Below are 18327 nucleotides of genomic sequence, written 5' to 3'. Positions count from 1 at the left end.
GTCCATCCCAGTTATTAATCCTGAATCAATACCTCAAAGCTTGCTTGGGCTAGAGAACAACTGAATATCTGGCTAGATGTGGGGAGCAGAATGAAGGCAAGGGTTACCCACAAGCTGGCCACAGAGAAGATGGACGGCATGTCGGATGCCTCAGGCTGTAGAAGTGGGGCTGCCTTGAGGCTATGGTGTTTCCCCTTCTAACACGCCCCAGGTACTTTGGGCACACTCATCTGTTCCCCTGTCAGTCTCTTCCTTTAGAACTGGGGTGGAAGAGAATGGGAAAGACAATTGGGATAAAGCAAGGTTGGAATCTGCCTGCTCAGTGACAGGCCATCCTGCTGTGCTTAGAGGGCCTTGCTGATAGTAATTCATGTTGAGACACTCTGCTCTTATCTTTGACAACACTGCTTTCTTCTCAGCTATCCGAAGCCTTCTAGAAAAGCATTAAGTTCCCTCAAACCCACTCCCCACACTAAAATGAGAGTCTTTTTTTGCTATAAAGAGACTTTTCTTTCGCCAATTCCAGTGTTGGACCTCTAAAGAATCCTGGGATTGAAGTTTACACAACCCTGGGGCCCTCTACCCAATGTACATAAGCACCCCTTGGCAAAGAGCTCTACCCTCAGAGAGCCACATTGAACAGGTCTGGCCAGCCATGGTGGCTCAGGCCGGTAAGCCCAGCAATTTGGAAGGCTGAGGCAGGAGTATTACTTAAGGCCAGGAGTTTGAGATGAGCCTGGGCAAAAAAATGAGACCCCATCTCTATGAAAAAAAAAAATTAATTAGCTAGGTATGGTGTTGTAGGCCTGTACTCCTAGGTACTTAGGAGGCTGAAGTGGAAGGAATCACTTGAGCCCAGGAGTTTGAGGTTACAGTGAGCTATGATCACACCACTGCACTCCAGGCTTGGTGACAGAGTAAGGCCCTGTTTCTAAAAATTAAGTAAATAAAATAGGTCTGGGGTGAATTCCAGGAATCCACACCCAGATGCTGAAAAAGCAACTATAGATAATACTGATGGGCAGTAGAGTTGAGAACCTCTAACAACTCATTTACCAGTGAGGGGAATTTGGTTCAGAGAGATGTAATTTAGTAGAAAGCCAAGCCCTAGAACCAGATTTCTCCCCTGTTTCCAATACACTCACACCATTTCTTTTTCCCCACAAAAGTTCTTGTCAAATATTTTAAGAAACAGAAGAATAAAAGTGATTTGCTGAGGGTTGAGATTGGGGGAAATAAGGTGTCTGTATTTAAGGCAGTGGCATCTGGAGTAGGGTAGAGAATGGAATCTTATGAGGGCAAGAATATGGTCTTCCCAAGCTTTGCTTTTACAGAATCAGAAACTAGCAGCTCCCAGAAGCCTGTTAAAGAAATAAAAGCCAGGCGTAGTAGCTCATGCCTGTAACCAAAGCACTTTGGGAGGCCAAGGCGGACACATCACCTCAGGCCAGGAGTTCGAGACCAGCCTGCCCAATGTGGTGAAACTCCATCTCTACCAAAAAATACAAAATTAGCCAAGTGTGCTGGTGTGCACCTGTAGCCCCAGCTACTGGGAGGCTGAGGCAGGAGAATCACTTGAACCCAGCAGGTGGGGGTTTCAGTGAGCCAAGATGGTGCCACTGGGTGATAGAGTGAGACCTTGTCTCAAAATAATAATAATAAAGTCCATCCAGTTACATAGGGCCCCACTTAACAGCCCTCACCACTGATCCAATTTAACCTTGGCTTCTCAGCTCAGGTTTCCGATAAGGTCAGAGGTGGTTTCCTGGAATAAGAAATGGAAGCTCCTTATTCTTAATCTTCCAAGGAATCCAAAGGGTTCTGCAGACACTTTGCCAAGGGTCAGGGATCCTGAGTTCAAAAGCAAGCTATCAGGGATTGATATTCAGCTAAATCGCTCTTTGGCCCTCCTTAAGGCACCTTCTGGAATTCCTAGGTCATATTTTGCTTTGCAGCAAAAGACCATTAGGGGCGTAATCTAAGACCCAGGAAAGTTCTCAAAACTCAAGAATTGTGAAAATGCAAGACCTCAATGGTTAAGAGAGTCCTCCTGGTTGCCCTTAACACTCTCTGTAGTCCCAAGACTGAACTCTATACCAAAAATAGAGTTTCAAAGTCTGTGCTAAACCGGAAGGTGCATTTGATCTAAAGGTAACCGAGGAGTCCTAACTGCATCAAGCCCAGAACTCTACTGCACACTAAGATAAATGATATATGAACTACACAGATACTGTTTGGCTTCTTTACACAATGCAACACATGGGCTTTTGTGTGCTTCCCAACCTACTTCCCAAAACTTATGTACTGAGAACTTATCTATTTTGCAGACAATGCTATGCATACGTTGTCTCATCTCATCCTCACAGAAATCTCATAGGGTAGGTGTCACCATCCTCTACAGATGAAAGAAACACCCCTAGATCACTTAGAAAGCAGCAGGGCCATGGCTCACTCCTACAATCTCAGCACTTTGGGAGGCCGAGGCAGGTGGATCACTTGAGGTCAGGAGATCGAGACCAACCTGGTCAACATGGTGAAACCCGGTCTCTACTAAAAAAAAATACAAAAGTTACCTGGGCATGGAAGCATGCACCTATAGTCCCAGCTACTCAGGAGGCTGAGGCAGGAGAATTTCTTGAACCCAGGAGGCGGAGGTTGCAGTGAGCCAAGATCACACCACTACACTCCAGCCTGGGAGACAGAGGGAGACTCTGTCTCAAAATAAAAAAGAAAGAAAGCAAGAAACCAGCAGGGCCAGGAGTTGAGCTCATGTCTGTCCAGCTCCAAAGCATATGCTCTTTTCACTACATACGCAAGCTCCCCTGAAAAAGCGAGAAGAGTTGGGTGACTCACACACGCTTGCTCTCCCCTGCTATGGAATGACTCTGCCCTTCGCCTAGTGTTTCAAAGTCCAAGTTGAGCCTTGTATCTGTGAGGATCCCCCTCACCATGAGGAGAAAGCAATGTGCATTTCCCAGACTCCACAGAGCTTTCCTGGGTCCTGAGGCTAGAGACAGTTCTGCTGAAGCAGCTTAAATATGTACATTTCCAGGAAGAATATTCTTTAGTTAAACCCTGCTGTTTTGAATTTCTACAGCTATGGCTTTGCCTAACTTCCTACAGCAGATGGATTTACAAAATTCTCTTGCAGAGCATGGGAACTGGGAGCAGAGTTGCGTCCTGAAGGTGGCTGAGCCTGGTTTTGTTGTTTTGTTTTTTGGTTTGTTGTTTTTCTGATCATGAGATACAAAACCACAGTGAAACATTTAGTTGTCTTCCAAACAGCCATCTTAGCACAGATTTGAAACATTAGCACAATCCTGTGTCTTTAGTGTCAGAGAAGGAGTCATTTAACTTTTCGTAGAGAAATTTGTACTTAATACCAGCTCACACAGCAACAGAAGCCAAAAGGGACTTGTTTTCTACTGATTTTCTTCTAAGCAGTCCAAAATTTGATACACCAGCAGAGGGTTTTGAATGGGAGAAGACATGCTCCACAGTGTGGTGAATGCGTAAGTGGCTACAAGTCATCCCTATAGATGAGGGCAGGTGGTCTGGCCATTCTAAGGGACACAGAGGCTGTGCCTAGGGGAACGACACTGGCCTGTCAAAGCCATTGGCACTACTGCGCTGAGCAATTTCCGTGCACAAGCTCAGTTGGTCTTCATTACAATCCTGTAAGGTAAAATGGTATTTTTGTGACAAATGAGGAAGCTGATGCTGAATGAGGTCGAGCAATTTACCCCCATTCTCAAAGCCAGAAAGAAGTGGACCTATGCAGACATTCCTATTCTGCCCATCACTTCTTTCCACCTCACGGGGTGTGACTCACTGAACCCATCATGAATGGAATTTTGCTTTCTGGGCTCACTGTCAGATGAACTCCCTTGCAGACCCAGCAGGAGGTTCTCCGAGAAGAGTGAGATAAACCCAGAGGGGCCAAGTCCTGACCTGAATCCTAGTTGACTCCAGAGTCTTTTCTGAGCACAAAAGTCCAAGACATAGCAGCAAAAGCTCTCAGCACTGTGCTGGCTCCTGTTCTCCCCAGCCACTCTAAGGCGACCAGAGATATGTGCCTGAAGCCCAGTGCTTTTTATTTACCCCAAACTCTCCTGATAGACAAATACGTGCTCATCAGCTCCCAGCCTCAGGGCTTCCTGTTTTCTTAGGTGCTCTATCACATCTGCTGCTTCACTGCCTTGGGTTAAGTTTACATTCACTGAAGAACAAAGCTGAAGACTTAGGGGTGAGACCCCAGCACTTTTCTTTTTTCTTTCAAGCTAAAGCAATTCATAGATAAGCCTCTTTCTCAGCCTGTTTACAAAGAAGTATCCTAAATCCCACTGTTCTACACAAACTCCGGTGTGGGGCTTATCCTTACTCCTAGGGCACAGAAGTCTCAACGGAATATCATAAATCATTCTTTAGAATAAAAAATTGCGACCAAAATGTAACATTTCCACAGGCATCACCAACCCCTGTAATTTTTACCATATTCCATATTTGATTTATTGCCAAAGAGAAATGTGCCCTGAGATGAATCTAAGGCAAAAGGGGGTGGTTTAGTACTCCTTTTCTGATGCTTAGAAGAGTTATTTTTATCATTAAATTAAAATATTTAGCGGTAAGGTTGTTCTTGATGAAATTCCTTGTGGGGACTTTAATATTAAGTCTCCTAAAATTCATCTTTTGCTGTACTACTTTTCTGGTCATTTTGTACCAAAATAAGCATTTTTCCTAGACTAATCTCTTTTCAGTTATGCTAGTAAAAATCACAGTCATATACAATGTTATACTGAATATTAATATTGGCATCAGAATTTTCAGAGCATTAAAAAAATGCCTGTATGACTGGTACTTTTTATTGAAAACTCATTTAGAATATTTTCCTTGACTTTCTAGTTGTTCATTTGAAAATGAGGGAAGTAGATTAGATTATATATATAGCTCCTTCTAAGTCAAATAATTTCGAATCTATGAAGGTCTAGAATATTTCTCCAGAATCCCTACGTAGACTCTCTTAGAAATCAGTTTTTTAAAAATAATTTAGGATATTTTCACCTTCCCAATATACTCCAAATAAAATTCATATCATTTCTGCTAAAATATTAAGCCAGGTTTGTTGAAACGTATTTTGAAGGGAAGAAAAGGTATTATCTTTTTCTAACTGATGACAAGGTTCATGGCTGACACCCCTATAACAAAAGACAGATTAACAAGATAAAATCATAACAAAATTGTTTAACTAGAGTTTTACATGACATGGGAGGCTTCAGAAATGAATACCCCCACCAGGGGCAAATTGGTGATTTTTTTTCTTTCTTTTTTTTTTTTTTTGTTTTTTTTTTTTTTTTTTTTTTTGCCTTAGGTTCTAAGAATGGGCAGTTATGTAGAAACTATGATTGCGACAAAAAGTGAGTATGACCCAATGGTAATAAACTGAGAGGGACTTAGCAAGATAGTTCAGAGAATTTCTTTTCCTTTTTTTTTTTTTTTTATTTCTTTGAGATGGAGTCTTGCTCTGTCGCCCAGGCTGGAGTGCAGTGGTGCAATCTTGACTCACTGCAACCTCCACCCTCCGGGTTCAAGTAATTCTCCTGCCTCAGCCTCCTGAGTAGCTGGGACTACAGGCCCATGCCACCACGCCTGGCTAATTTGTGTGTTTTTAGTAGAGATAGGGTTTCACCATATTGGCCAGGCTGGTCTCAAACTCCTGACCTCATGATCCACACGCCTCAGCCTCCCAAAGTGCTGGGATTACAGGCGTGAAACACTGCTCCTGGCTGAGAATTTTTATTTATGGCCATGTTTTAGGGGAGAAAAATGGGAGAAGCTCAGAGTGACCTTCTTGCTTCTGTGGCTTTCTCAATTGTCAAGATGCTATATTTTGGGGTATCATGCCTTGGGCCCCAATAATTTCCTTTTTCCTTTCTTTCATTTTCTATAAATGCATCTACTTAGCTAAAAATCAAATATTCAAATATAGATTACTTTGTCAATACAAGTGTTGCCATTTAAAAGTTTTTGCTATTTAAATTATTTTCTTTATGTGCATTATGGCTTCAGAAAGGCAACTCAGGGAAAACCAACTGACATCCAACACATACATTCTTATCTTTTCCTACTAAAACCAAGACTCCTCTGATTAGTGAAGACTGTTACTTGGGGAATGATTGAGCAGTACATGAGTTTAGGAGTTCCTCCTTTTTGTGTCAAGCGTGGTTTGGCTTAACTCCAAACCAGGCATGGGAAGTCTTAGTCACACTAGGCCACTGAGTTTGTGTTTGCAAGGAAATCTCTGGTTTGCTTTCTGTGTCACCTAGCACACATCTCCAAAGATTTTACTTGTATCACTTTGAACCTGAGAACAGATATTATGTTGACAGCACACAGTATACACAGCAGAATCCCACAGCTTACAATGCAATAATGCACTTACTTTCAGCAAAGCAAGGAGGAAAAGGAGGGAGATGGAGCTGGTTAAATCTAGAAGTTTCTACAAGTTAGCTTACTTAATCAGTAGGAGATGGGTTTATTTGTTTTGCTCTCTTTTAGTGGTTACTTTCTGTTAATGAAGACTGTGTGTACTTGTGTTTGGGGTAAGCTTAGTCATTGACATAAGGACAGGGATGGAAAACCCAAGTTAAGCTTAGCAACTTAACACCATAGAGGATAACAACAAAGACTGTCTCTGTAAACAAACTTTAGACCAGGTTCTTTGTGCCCTATTCTCAAAGAGGCCTCATCTTTGGGCCTTGTCTTTGACCTGCCTAGTCCAGTTTTAGCAAGAATTCTGCTAAGTCGATCTAGCAAAAATCCCCCACCCTTGATATCTAATCACCCTGGCCTGCCTTCAGCAAGAATTCTGTTAGTCTCTTTAGAAGAATCTCCCTATCCTCATTGTCTCCTCTTAGTAATTTTCCATTCACGGACCACCTCACTCTGTTCATTGGCTATAAATGCCCAACGGCTTTGCTATATTCAGAGTTGAACCCAATGTCTCTCCCTTACTTTAATAGTCTTGATACCTATTGCAATAGTCCTGAATAAAGTCTTCCTTACTGTTTTAACAAGTGTCAGAATTTTTTTAAAACAAGGGTCAGGCTGTTATTTGTATGTTATAAAACAAAGCATTTACAATCTTCTCCAAGTTTTATAGCTCGGTCTTAGTCACAAGTATTAAAATATGATCTGCCTGGGACCTGAAGGCTCCAAAGTCCTTATTGCAATTGTGCTTAATACATCCCTCTACCCCATCCCCATTTCTACCCTTCTGGGACAAGAAAAGCTGTGCCTTACTTAAAACTGCTGTGAGCATGAAAATATTCCGTTGAAGTGGGGCTGGAGGCATAGGGTGAGGGGCAGCAGCTCTACTTTGAGCCATAAAGTGCTAAGTGGGAGTTTCATTTGCCAAGAAGGGGCCTTCCTATACAATGTGGAAGGTGGTGTTGGTGAATGAATAATTGCCAGGGAAGTATCACCAGACACCAGGATAAGGTTTTATGGGTCATTGGAGGAGAAAAACAGCCAACAGCATCTTTATTGAGTCTTTAGCGGCACAGAGTAGAAGCCTGAAGAAGAGTAAATAGAAAAATAGTTAAGGAAAAAATAAACTACAAATAGTAAAGAGAAGTGGGAACTTTGAGCATCAGGGAAATTTCTGGCAGAACTCTAGCAAATGCCTGCACAAAATCACACCAACCTGATGATGATGTCATTCCTGATCAATTCCTCCAGCCAAGGGGTTTCTCTCCAAGCTTATGGAAGAGAGAACCTGAAGGCAGTGACCTACCTATTCACCAGCTTATACATCAGCATGAGTTAGTTATTCCAGCTTATTTTATGAGCTGTTATTCAAGCATTTGAGTATCACCAGAGGTGAGGTATTGGGTGATTTATTGCAGAATATTATTCCTCTGTCACTAAGTGTAATGAGATCATTTGCAAATTTTCTTTTTTCTCTGCCTTCTAAATGCATGCAATTGTTAGACCACATATTTGACAGCTGATATGATCCACAAAACAAAGGCAGATTCTCTCTGTTCATCATATAACTTAAAGAGAAAGCTTCTTCCCTATCAGTTTCCTAGAGCACTACCAACCTTGCTAACATCTTTGCATCCACTTCCTTGGCTTAAAACAGCATTGAAAGTTGTTTTTGAGTTCCTTAATGCACTGAAGATGTGATTCCTAAAGAACCTGAGAACTATGGACTCTGATGAAGATGCATGTTGGGAGATGTGAGATAATAAGCAGATCAATGCCATTCCATCAGCCTCTTCTTCCCACTGTTCTCTACAAGGATCTATTGAACAGAGCATTGAAGTTTATAGCACTGTAAGTGCCATGCAGGGAAGCCCACTGGGCTGGGTGTTCTGTATGTAGATACATACATACATCTATGTATCTATACATCTACTCTCCACTTTGCCCCATTCTGTTCCCTGGGAGGCTGCACTCCGTGGACCATATCACTCCAGCTCACTTGTCCTCTGGCTTTTATTAAGTTTAGCCAATGAGAGTCATTGGCAGGAGATCAGAGAGTGAGAGGAGTGAGCACTTCTGAAAGTAAATTTCTTCCCACTCCAGCCTCCTCCCACTCCCTCTCCCTCTCTCCCAGGTTCTATTGTACAGTGACTGTAATCCTGGCACTAGGCCACTGCTCCTATCGGGTGGAATCTCTCTTGCCAGAGAACTCCAGGCTGTACTAATTTCTGGTAACCGCTCTCTGCCTTCCTTCAGACCATGCAGGGAGTGATGCCACTTCCTGCTGTGCTAGTCCCTGTCACCATCCCTGGGTGGTTTGCCTTAACATTACTCACACATTTTTTAAACTATCCTCTTTAGTTGACCTTTCGAGTGGGCCATGTCTTTCCTACTGGGACCTTAACCACAACCTCTTCATTCATTGTCAGGATTTTATATCTACGTCAACTTTCCAAAACACAGCTAAAATCTAAAATGTTGTTTTTCACATTTAAGAGCATTTTTAGATTGCAAAGAAGTAGCTATAGATTCCACTCCCAGCAACACGAGGACCTCTGAGGACTCATTTTCCAGTGAAGCAATTGTAACTGATAAAAATCATTTAAAAAAAATAAAGTTTCTAGAAATTGTTCTAAGGGTATACAGAAAATAAATCTATTAAAGAAAATCTACTAAATCTTGGTAAGAATAGTGAGGTTGTGGCACTTGAGCCATGACACACTAGCGTCCTCCCTCTTCCAGCTCAATTTCAGGAACGTTTCACTCTGAGTGGGACTGGCCAAAAGGTGGGGCTCCCTCTCCCTCTACTCCCTTGTTAAGGGATATGCTATCTCAAACAAAAGGGCAGGGCACTAGTGTTTCTCATCCTCTCCAACTCCAGGTTGGAAACACTAAATTCCTAGTAAGTATGGTCCAGAGGTTGGGAGCTCCTTTCTACCACCCAGAACCCCTACAGCAGATGTGGCAGGCCAGGAACACTAGGGCCCCAATTATCACCCTCCAGCTCACTCACAGGACAGAGGTTCTACACCAAATAAGCAAAATAAGATCAGAGGCTACTACCCCTTGCCCAGCACCCAAAGCTTAATTTTTATTCAGAGGGAGAAGCAATTCATTAAATAGAGGGCTCTGAATCTCTCCCAAAAAGAAATTACTTTAGGGTGGGCGCGGTGGCTCGCGCCTATAATCCCAGCACTTTGGGAGGCCGAGGCAGGCAGATGACGAAGTCAGGAGATTGAGACCATCCTGGTTAACACAATGAAGCCCCGTCTCTACTAAAAATACAAAAAATTAGCTGAGCATGGTGGCATGCACCTGTAGTCCCAGCTACTCAGGAGGCTGAGGCAGGAGAATCGCTTGAACCCGGGAGGTAGAGGTTGCAGTGAGCCTGAGCCACAGAGTGAAAAAAATTACTTTATTGTAAATAGTGTGTGGGGAAGTTCAAGCCTAAGGACACTCTCAAAAACAATGGACATTTTGGTGGTAAATAATTAAAAGGAGGACTGGTAGCTCTGTAAGAGTAACAAGCTAAATCATAGGCTAGCTAATTTAAGAGAGAAAATCAGGGAAAGAAATAGCTAAGAAGAGTACTCTTGGCATCAGAACAAATCTCAAAGACTGGCCTCAAAAATTATTCTTGCTTGAATTTAACCGGGTCAGGCTGTGGAACAAATTATGCCCCAGGAATTGTCAAAACAATAGGCTAGAAATTGGTAAAGCCTAACAGCTTAGTGTGATACCAAATAAGGAAGATAGCTTAATGGAGAGCTTAGGGAAAGAGAAAGTCAAGAGTAAAATAGCAGACATAAATTCAATTATAACCATAATAACATTCAATTCAATATGAACTGATTAAATGATCAAATCAAATAGGCAGAGATTGTCAAACTGGATTTTAAAAAAGATCCAACTATATGTTGTCTACAGGAGACACACTTTAGATTAAAATTTACAAATATGTTAAAAGTAAAAAGATATAAATATATATATGTCGTGCAAATGGCAACCATAAGAAAGCTGGAATGTCCATACTAATTTAGACAAAAGGGACGTTAAACCAAAAAAAGTTATTACGCATAATGAAGAACATCGTATGATGATTAAAATATCAACTCATCAGGAAGATATTACAATTATAGACATATATACATCTAAAAAAAGAACCCCAAAATACAAAAGGCAATTGACAGAATTGAAAGGAAAAATAGACAGGTCTACAATGATAGTTGAAGACTTCAATATACTAGTCTCCACTTAACCATGGTGGATACGTTCTGAGATCCCCAGTAGATGACTGAAACCATGAATACAGTATCAAATCCTAAATACACTATGTTTTTTTCCTATATACATAACTATGATGAAGTTTGATTTATAAATTAGGCCTGGCAAGAGATTAACAATGATTAATAATAAAATAGAACAATTATAGCAATCAGAACATGTTTTCTTGTCACGTCTTCCACCCACAATTTAATGCCTTTCCCATCTTAACTAAGTACGTATTATGCACTTTTACAGTTTGAGGAGAAACAGCAGACGAACACAGGTTTCTTTTTCCTTCTTCACAATTTTGTGGATATAAGATGCATGCTTAACATAGATGTTAGCAACCTCAGTATATGATTTTTTTTTTTTTCTTTGAGATGGAGTCTCGCACTGTCACCCAGGCTGGAGTGCAGTGGCGGATCGTGGCTCATTGCAACCTCCGCCTCCTGGGTTCAAGAGATTCTCCTGCCTCAGCCTCCTGAGTAGCTGGGATTACAGGCACCCACCACCACATCTGGCTAATTTTTTGTATTCTTAGTAAAGACAGGGTTTCACTATGTTGGCCAGGCTGGTCTCAAACTCCTGACCTTGTGATCCACCTGCCTTGGCCTCCCAAAGTGCTGGGATTACAGTCTTGAGTCACTGCACCTGGCCAGCATATGATTTCTTTTTCCTTCTTTATTAAGTTGAGAATTTTCACCTTTTCATTTAAATAAAAGCACTTTATGGCTTTTCTTTGGCATATCCAAACTGCCAGCATCACTACTCTTATACTTTGAAACTATTATTAAGTAAAATAAAATAAGGGTCACTTGAACACAGGCACTGCAGCACAGAAACAGTTGATCTGATGGACAAGACAGCTGCTAAGTGACTAACAGTCAGGTAGTATATAGGCAAGGGAATGATTCACATCCCAGGCAGGACATAGTGAGCACAAGGTTTCACCATCTACTCAGAAGAGTACACAATTTAAAACTTATGAATTGTTTATTTCTGGAATTTTCCATCTGATATTTTCAGACCATGGTTGACCTCATGTATTAAGATCCTGGAAAGGAAAACCATGGATAGGAGAGGACTACTGTACTAGACAGATAATAAATAAGAAAATAGAGGACTTGAATGCACTCTAAACCAACTAGATCTGACAGACATTTATAGAACAGTCCATCCCAAAACCGCAAAATACACTTATTCTCAAGTGCACGGGGACATTCTCCAGGATAGACTTGCAAACTAAAAATAAAATTATAATCCCCCTACCAACTGAACAGACTCCCTCTTGGCCAAGGGGACCACAGAGAAACCTTAAACACTGAGTTCCCAGACATGAGAGGAAGGGAGGGCAGACACATCTCATAGTACCCCCTCCCTTTTGGAGTTCAGGCACAATTGACCAGCATTAGTGTAAAAGAAAGATCGTAAGATTGACAAAACAGACTCTCTGTGGCAATAAAATACCAAATTATAAAGAAGACCGAAGGCCATGAAAGGCAAGGGTTAAATCACACCAAGTTAGAGACTGAGCCTTACTCTTTAACCCACTGGAAATTTAAGATTCTCTGAATCCACCTGCAACCTGTAATAAGTCCCCTGCTTTCAGATATCCCACCTTTTCAGCCTGACTCTCTATATACCGTTCATGTATTGATTTATGTCTTTACTTATAACTCCAATGACATGGTTTGACTTTGTGTCCCCACCCAAATCTCATCTCAAATTGTAATCCCCATAAACCTCATGTGTTAAGGGAGAAACCTGGTAGGAGGTGATTGGATCATGGGGGTGGTTTCCTCCATCCTGTTGATGATAGTGAGTGAGTTCTCATGAGATCTGATGGTTTTATAAGGGGCTCTTCCCCCTTCGCTCACTCTTGATCTTTCTCGCCTGCAGGCATGTAAGATGTGCCTGCTTCCCTTTTTGGCATGATTGTAAGTTTCCTGAGGCCTCCCCAGCCATGTGGAACCGAGTCAATTAAACTTCTTTTCTTTATAAATTACCCAGTCTCAGGCATTTCTTTATAGCAGTGTGAAAACAGACTAATACATCCTACCTCCCTGAAATGTATGAAACCAAACTGTAATCTGATTACCTTGGGTGCATTTTCTCAGGACTTTTTAAGACTGTGTTTCCCCAGACTGCAATCATTCATATTGGCTCAGAATAAACTTCTTTAAAATATTTTAGAGAGTTTGGTATTTTCATTAACAGACTATATGCTAAGTCACAAAATAGCCTGAATAAATTTAAAAGAATTGAAATCATGCAAAGTATGTTTGCCAACCAAAATGTAGTAAAATTAGACATTGATAACAAAAAAAATTTGAAAATTTACAAATTTGTGAAAATTAAACAGCACAATACTAAATAACCAATCAGTCAAAGAAGAAATCAGAAGTGAAATTTGAAAATATTCTCAGATAAATAAAATAAAAACACAACATACCAAAGCTTATGGGATGTAGCTAAAGCAGTGCTTAGATGAAATTTGATAACTGAAAATGCTTATGTTAAAAAATGAGAAATATCTCAGGTCATTAACATACCTCCTAAAGGCACTAGAAAAAGAAGAGCAAACTAAACAAAAAGCAAGCAAAGGAAGAAAACAATAAGGATTAGAGAATAAACTACTGTATAGAGGCTAGGAAAAATAATGAATAAAATCAACAGAATCAAAAACTGGATCTTTGAAAAGAATAAGAAATCTGGCAAATATTTAGTTAGACCGACCAAGCAAAAAAGAGGAAACTCAAATTGCTAAAATTAAAAATGAAGCAGGGACAGTTCTACTGAAATAAATAAGATTATAGGGGAATATCATGAACAACTGCATGCCAACAAATTAAATACTTTAGATGAAATATAAGAACTTCCACAAAGACACAAACTAACAAAACTGACCTAAGAAGGAATATAAATTTGAATAGACCTATAACAAGTAAAGAAATTGAATTACTAGACCCAGATGACTTTACTGGTGAACTCTACCAAGCATTTAAGTGAGAATTAGGCCAGGTGCGGTGGCTCATACCTGTAATCCCAGCACTTTGGGAGGCCAAGACAGGCAGATCGCCTGAGGTCAGGAGTTTAAGACCAGCCTGGCCAATATGGTGAAACACCCTCTGTACTAAAAATATAAAAATTATCTGGCATGGTGGTGCATGCCTGTAATTCCAGCAGCTTAGGAGGCTGAGACAGGAGAATCACTTGAACCCAGCAGGCAGAGGTTGCAGTGAGCCAAGATCACAACACTGCACTCCACCCTGGATGACAGAGCAAAACTCTGTCTCAAAAAAATAAGTAAAAAAAAAAGTGCTAAAAGAAGTGATAAATAATTATTTATAAACTCTTCCAAAACACAGAAGCAAGGGGAAACCTTCCCAACTGATTCAATGAGGCCAGTATTATTCTGATACTGAAACCAAATGAAGACATGAGGCCAGTATTATTCTGATACTGAAACCAAATGAAGACATCACAGAAAAGAAAACTAGCACTAGCAGCTCTAGTTAGAGCAGTTATGCAACGTAATAAAATAAAAGGCATCCAGATTGAAAAAGAAAAAGTATAGCTATCTCTATTTGCAGATGACAAGATCACATATACTGAAAATCCTAAGGAATCCACTAAAAACAATATTAGAACTTATGAATGAGTTTGGCAAGTTGCAGAATACAAGACCATTACTAAAGTCAACTGAATTTCTATATGCTTATAATAAGCATTCCAAAAATAAAATTAGGAAAACAATTCCATTTTAATAGCATTAAAAAATACTTAGGAGTGCAATTAACAAAAGAAATGCAAACCTTATGCTCTGAAAACTAAAAAACATTATTTAAATAAATTAAAGAATACCCAAGTAAACAGAAAGATATCCCATGTTCATGGACTGGAAGATAACAATATTGTTAAGATGGCAATACTTCTCAAATTGATGTATAGATTTATCACAACCCCTATCAATGTCACAGCTAGCTTCTTCACAGAAATTGACAAGCTGATCCCAAAATTCCAATGAAAATTTAATTAATCCGGAATATTTAAAACAATGTTGAAAAAGACAAAGTTGGAGGGCTCACACTTCCTGATTTCAAAATTTACTACAAAGCTACAGTAACCAAGAAAATATGGTACTGGTATAGGAAAGATATGTAGATTAATAAAACAGAATTGAAAGTCCAAAAATAAACCATTGTGTATATGATCAATTGATTTTCAGCAAGAGTGCCAAGATATTTCAATGGAGAAGGAGTAATTTTTTAAATAAATGGTGTTGGGACAACTGGATATCCATGTGTAAAAGCAAGTTGGACCACTAACTCACACCATATACAAATATTAGCTTAAAATGAATCTAAAACCTAAATGTAAGAGCTAACTGTAAAACTTCTGAAGGAAACATAACTATAAATCTTTATGACTTTGAATTTAGCAATGATTGCTCAGATATGAAACCAAAAGCACAATCAAAACAAGAAAATATTGAAAATTGAAAACCATTAAAATTAAAAACTTTTGTACTGAAAAGGATATCACATAGAAAGTTCAAGAACAGCCCACAGAATGGGATAAAATATTTGCAAATTGTATATCTGATGAGGCATGTATATCCAGAATAGATAGAGAACTATTTCAACTCAGTAATGAAAAGACAACCCAATTGAAAATGAGCAAAATATCTGAACAGACAGTTCTCCAAACTAGATATACAAATGAACAATAAGCACATTAAATCATGTTCAACATCATTAGTCATCAGGAAAATGCAAATCAAAACCATGATAAAATACAATGTCACACCTACTAGGTGCTAATAATATACATTTTTTAAAAAGACAGATAACAAGTATTCAAAAAGGACGTGGAGAAATTGGGACTCTCATACATTGCTGGCGGCAATTTAAAATGATGCAGCCACTATGGAAAAAGATTTGGTAGTTCCTCTGAGTTACCATACGACTCAGCAATTCTATTCCTAGGTATATACCTAAACAATTTATAAATGAATGTTTATAGTAGTATTAGTCATAATAGCCACACACTAGAATCAACCTAAATATCCAACAATTGATGAGTGGATAAATAAAACGTGATATATCCATACAATGCCACATTATTAGGCCATAAAAATGAATGAAATACTGATACATTCTACAACATGAGTAAGCATTGAAAAAGAAGCCAGTCACAAAAGACCACATACTATATGATTTCACTTACATGAAATATTTAGAATAGGCAAATCTTCAGAGAAAGAAAGTAGATTCATGGATGCCTAGGGCTGGAAGGGGTGGGGAAAATGAGAGTGACTGTTAATGGTTTGTTTTCAGGGGGATGAAAATGTCCTAAAATTGATTGGGTTGTTACAGATTTCCCAACTCTGTAACAACAACAACAACAAAAAGATTAGTCATGGATTCTGTAACTAAAAACCACGAAACTGTATACTTTAAATGGGTGAATTGTATGGTATGTAAAGTATCTCTCAACAAAGCAGCTATTAGTGTTTTTAAACATGATATAATTGTTTTTTTCTGATGTAGGAAGGCAAACCAACCATTACTGGAGAGCAGTATTTCTCACCATTCACCTTAACACTCTTCAATTCAATCAGACCGAGTTCCTGCTGTACAGGATGTCCGGGTGGTAGAGTGTAATGGATAAGAGCTAGTTGCCTTTGTTGGAATTTTGGCTTAATCACTTACCAGATGTGGGACATCAGGAAAGTTCCTTAACCTCCCTGTGCCTCAGTCCCTTTAGCTGTAAAATGAGGACATTAATAATTTCTAGCTCAAAGCGTTTTAGGGGAAAAAATACAACACATTAAACTCATAGAACAATGCCTAGCACATAATAAGTGCTATATATAAAAACTGCTTTATCCCAGCACTTTGGGAGGCCAAGACGGGCGGATCGCAAGGTCAGGAGATCGAGACCATCCTGGCTAACACAGTGAAACCCCATCTCTACTAAAATTACAAAAAATTAGCCAGGCATGGTGGCATGTCCCTGTAGTCCCAGCTAGTCATGAGGTTGAGGCAGGAGAATCGCTTGAACCCGGGAGGTGGAGGTTGCCATGAGTCTGGACGACAGAGCAAGACTCCGTTTAAAAGAAAAAAAAAAGAACTGCTTTATTATTTTTTCAAGTTTCAGTTATTTATTAATCAGTATAATCTCCAGTAGGTTACATCAACATTATTTCATGCATTTAGAGGAGAAATATATTAAGCGGAAAATTGTGCAGATGGCTTCTGGAAAATCTTCATTCTAAAGCAGCTTTATAGTGAAACATTTCATTTAGAAATCTGGACCTTCTTTCTTCAGTTCACTGTAATCCACATTCACTGAGTAGAACTCATATTGATCATTGGGACCCAGTTTGTTCCAGGGTTCTGGGTTATTCTTTCTGTCCCAACTAACATCTGGATTCATCAATGGCAGATACAGAAGATACAGTGCCGCTCCCGTATCTCCAATAAATACAAAGAGGGGGATCAAGCTCGGATGCCGTGGCCTGATTGATGATCTGGCAGAGCATGTTTGTGGTAGAGGCCTCCGATTAGGAAGAAGAGAACCAGCCTAGTCACCAGGCCCTGGGCTAAATAGTATCTGCCAACTGCTTTATTATTAACCCATTCCCCTCCCTAACACTATCCTGAATTCACCTCTTACAAGGATAGGCCAGTCTCCATAGTCCATTCCCGGGTCCACAGTGATTGGTTCAGAGATGGGCACATGAGTCCATCAGGCCAATGAGACTCAAATCTAAGTCTTGGGTTGAGCTGTTGGGGTAGCAGACTCCTTTCTCCCACCTGGTCATAAAAATATAAAGCATTTGGCTTCCAGAGGTGCAGGCAGTCATTAGAGAGCCGCAGGAGAGAACCTACCTGAAGAGGCAGTCCCATGAGTAACAACATAATTTCCTCCTAAAAATCTTTCTCCCACCATCACCACATACAGACTGGATTAAGTGATCCTTATACACAGTCCTGTAACCATCTCTGGATCTCTTAACCCTAAGGTCAGAAGCATCTCCTTTTGCCCAGGGTGATCTCGGTTTAAACCTCTTGGCCCAGGGTAATTATTAAGAGTTCCCCTTTCATCTTCAGGTCCCAGTTTGAATGATAAACTACATGATTATCTATCACAAAATGTATGTACTCTTACGTTATTTGTTTAATTATCTCACTTCCTTGTTAGATACCAAGCCTTGTAAAAGGCAGGAACTATAACTATATTAGCCATTGTTTCATTTCCAGTAGCTAACACAGCGCCTGGCATAGAACAGGTGTTGAATAGTTGTCTGCATAGTAAGTGAATAAAAGAATTTTTTAAAATCATCACCACACCCAGTCTTAGGGCTTTTTACTTTCAAAATCATCACCCCTTAAAACTCTCCCTCATATTTGTTTTTTAAGCTTATCTTTAAATGAATTAAAATACATCAGAAGGGGAAGCACATAGTGAGATGCTCCTGTAACACATACCCCTTCAAAATAACAATGTTTACTTTTCTGGGAGCCGATAAATGAAAATATCCTATTCTCTTGCTGTCAAAAAGACACA

The 18327-nt window shown here is 39.9% G+C and overlaps 1 pseudogene; it reads right to left on the bottom strand.

Moving 5' to 3' along the window:
* Positions 1-17058: 17058 nt before the first annotated feature.
* On the bottom strand, positions 17059-17299 carry LOC108543183 (cytochrome c oxidase subunit NDUFA4 pseudogene; annotated as a pseudogene).
* Positions 17300-18327: the final 1028 nt, after the last annotated feature.

Source organism: Rhinopithecus bieti, unplaced genomic scaffold (genome assembly GCF_001698545.2).
Source record: "Rhinopithecus bieti isolate Rb0 unplaced genomic scaffold, ASM169854v2 scaffold_23918, whole genome shotgun sequence".
Classification (NCBI taxonomy): domain Eukaryota; kingdom Metazoa; phylum Chordata; class Mammalia; order Primates; family Cercopithecidae; genus Rhinopithecus; species Rhinopithecus bieti.
The sequence above is the reverse complement of the archived record's forward strand: the minus strand, read 5'-3'. Positions and strand labels throughout refer to the sequence as shown.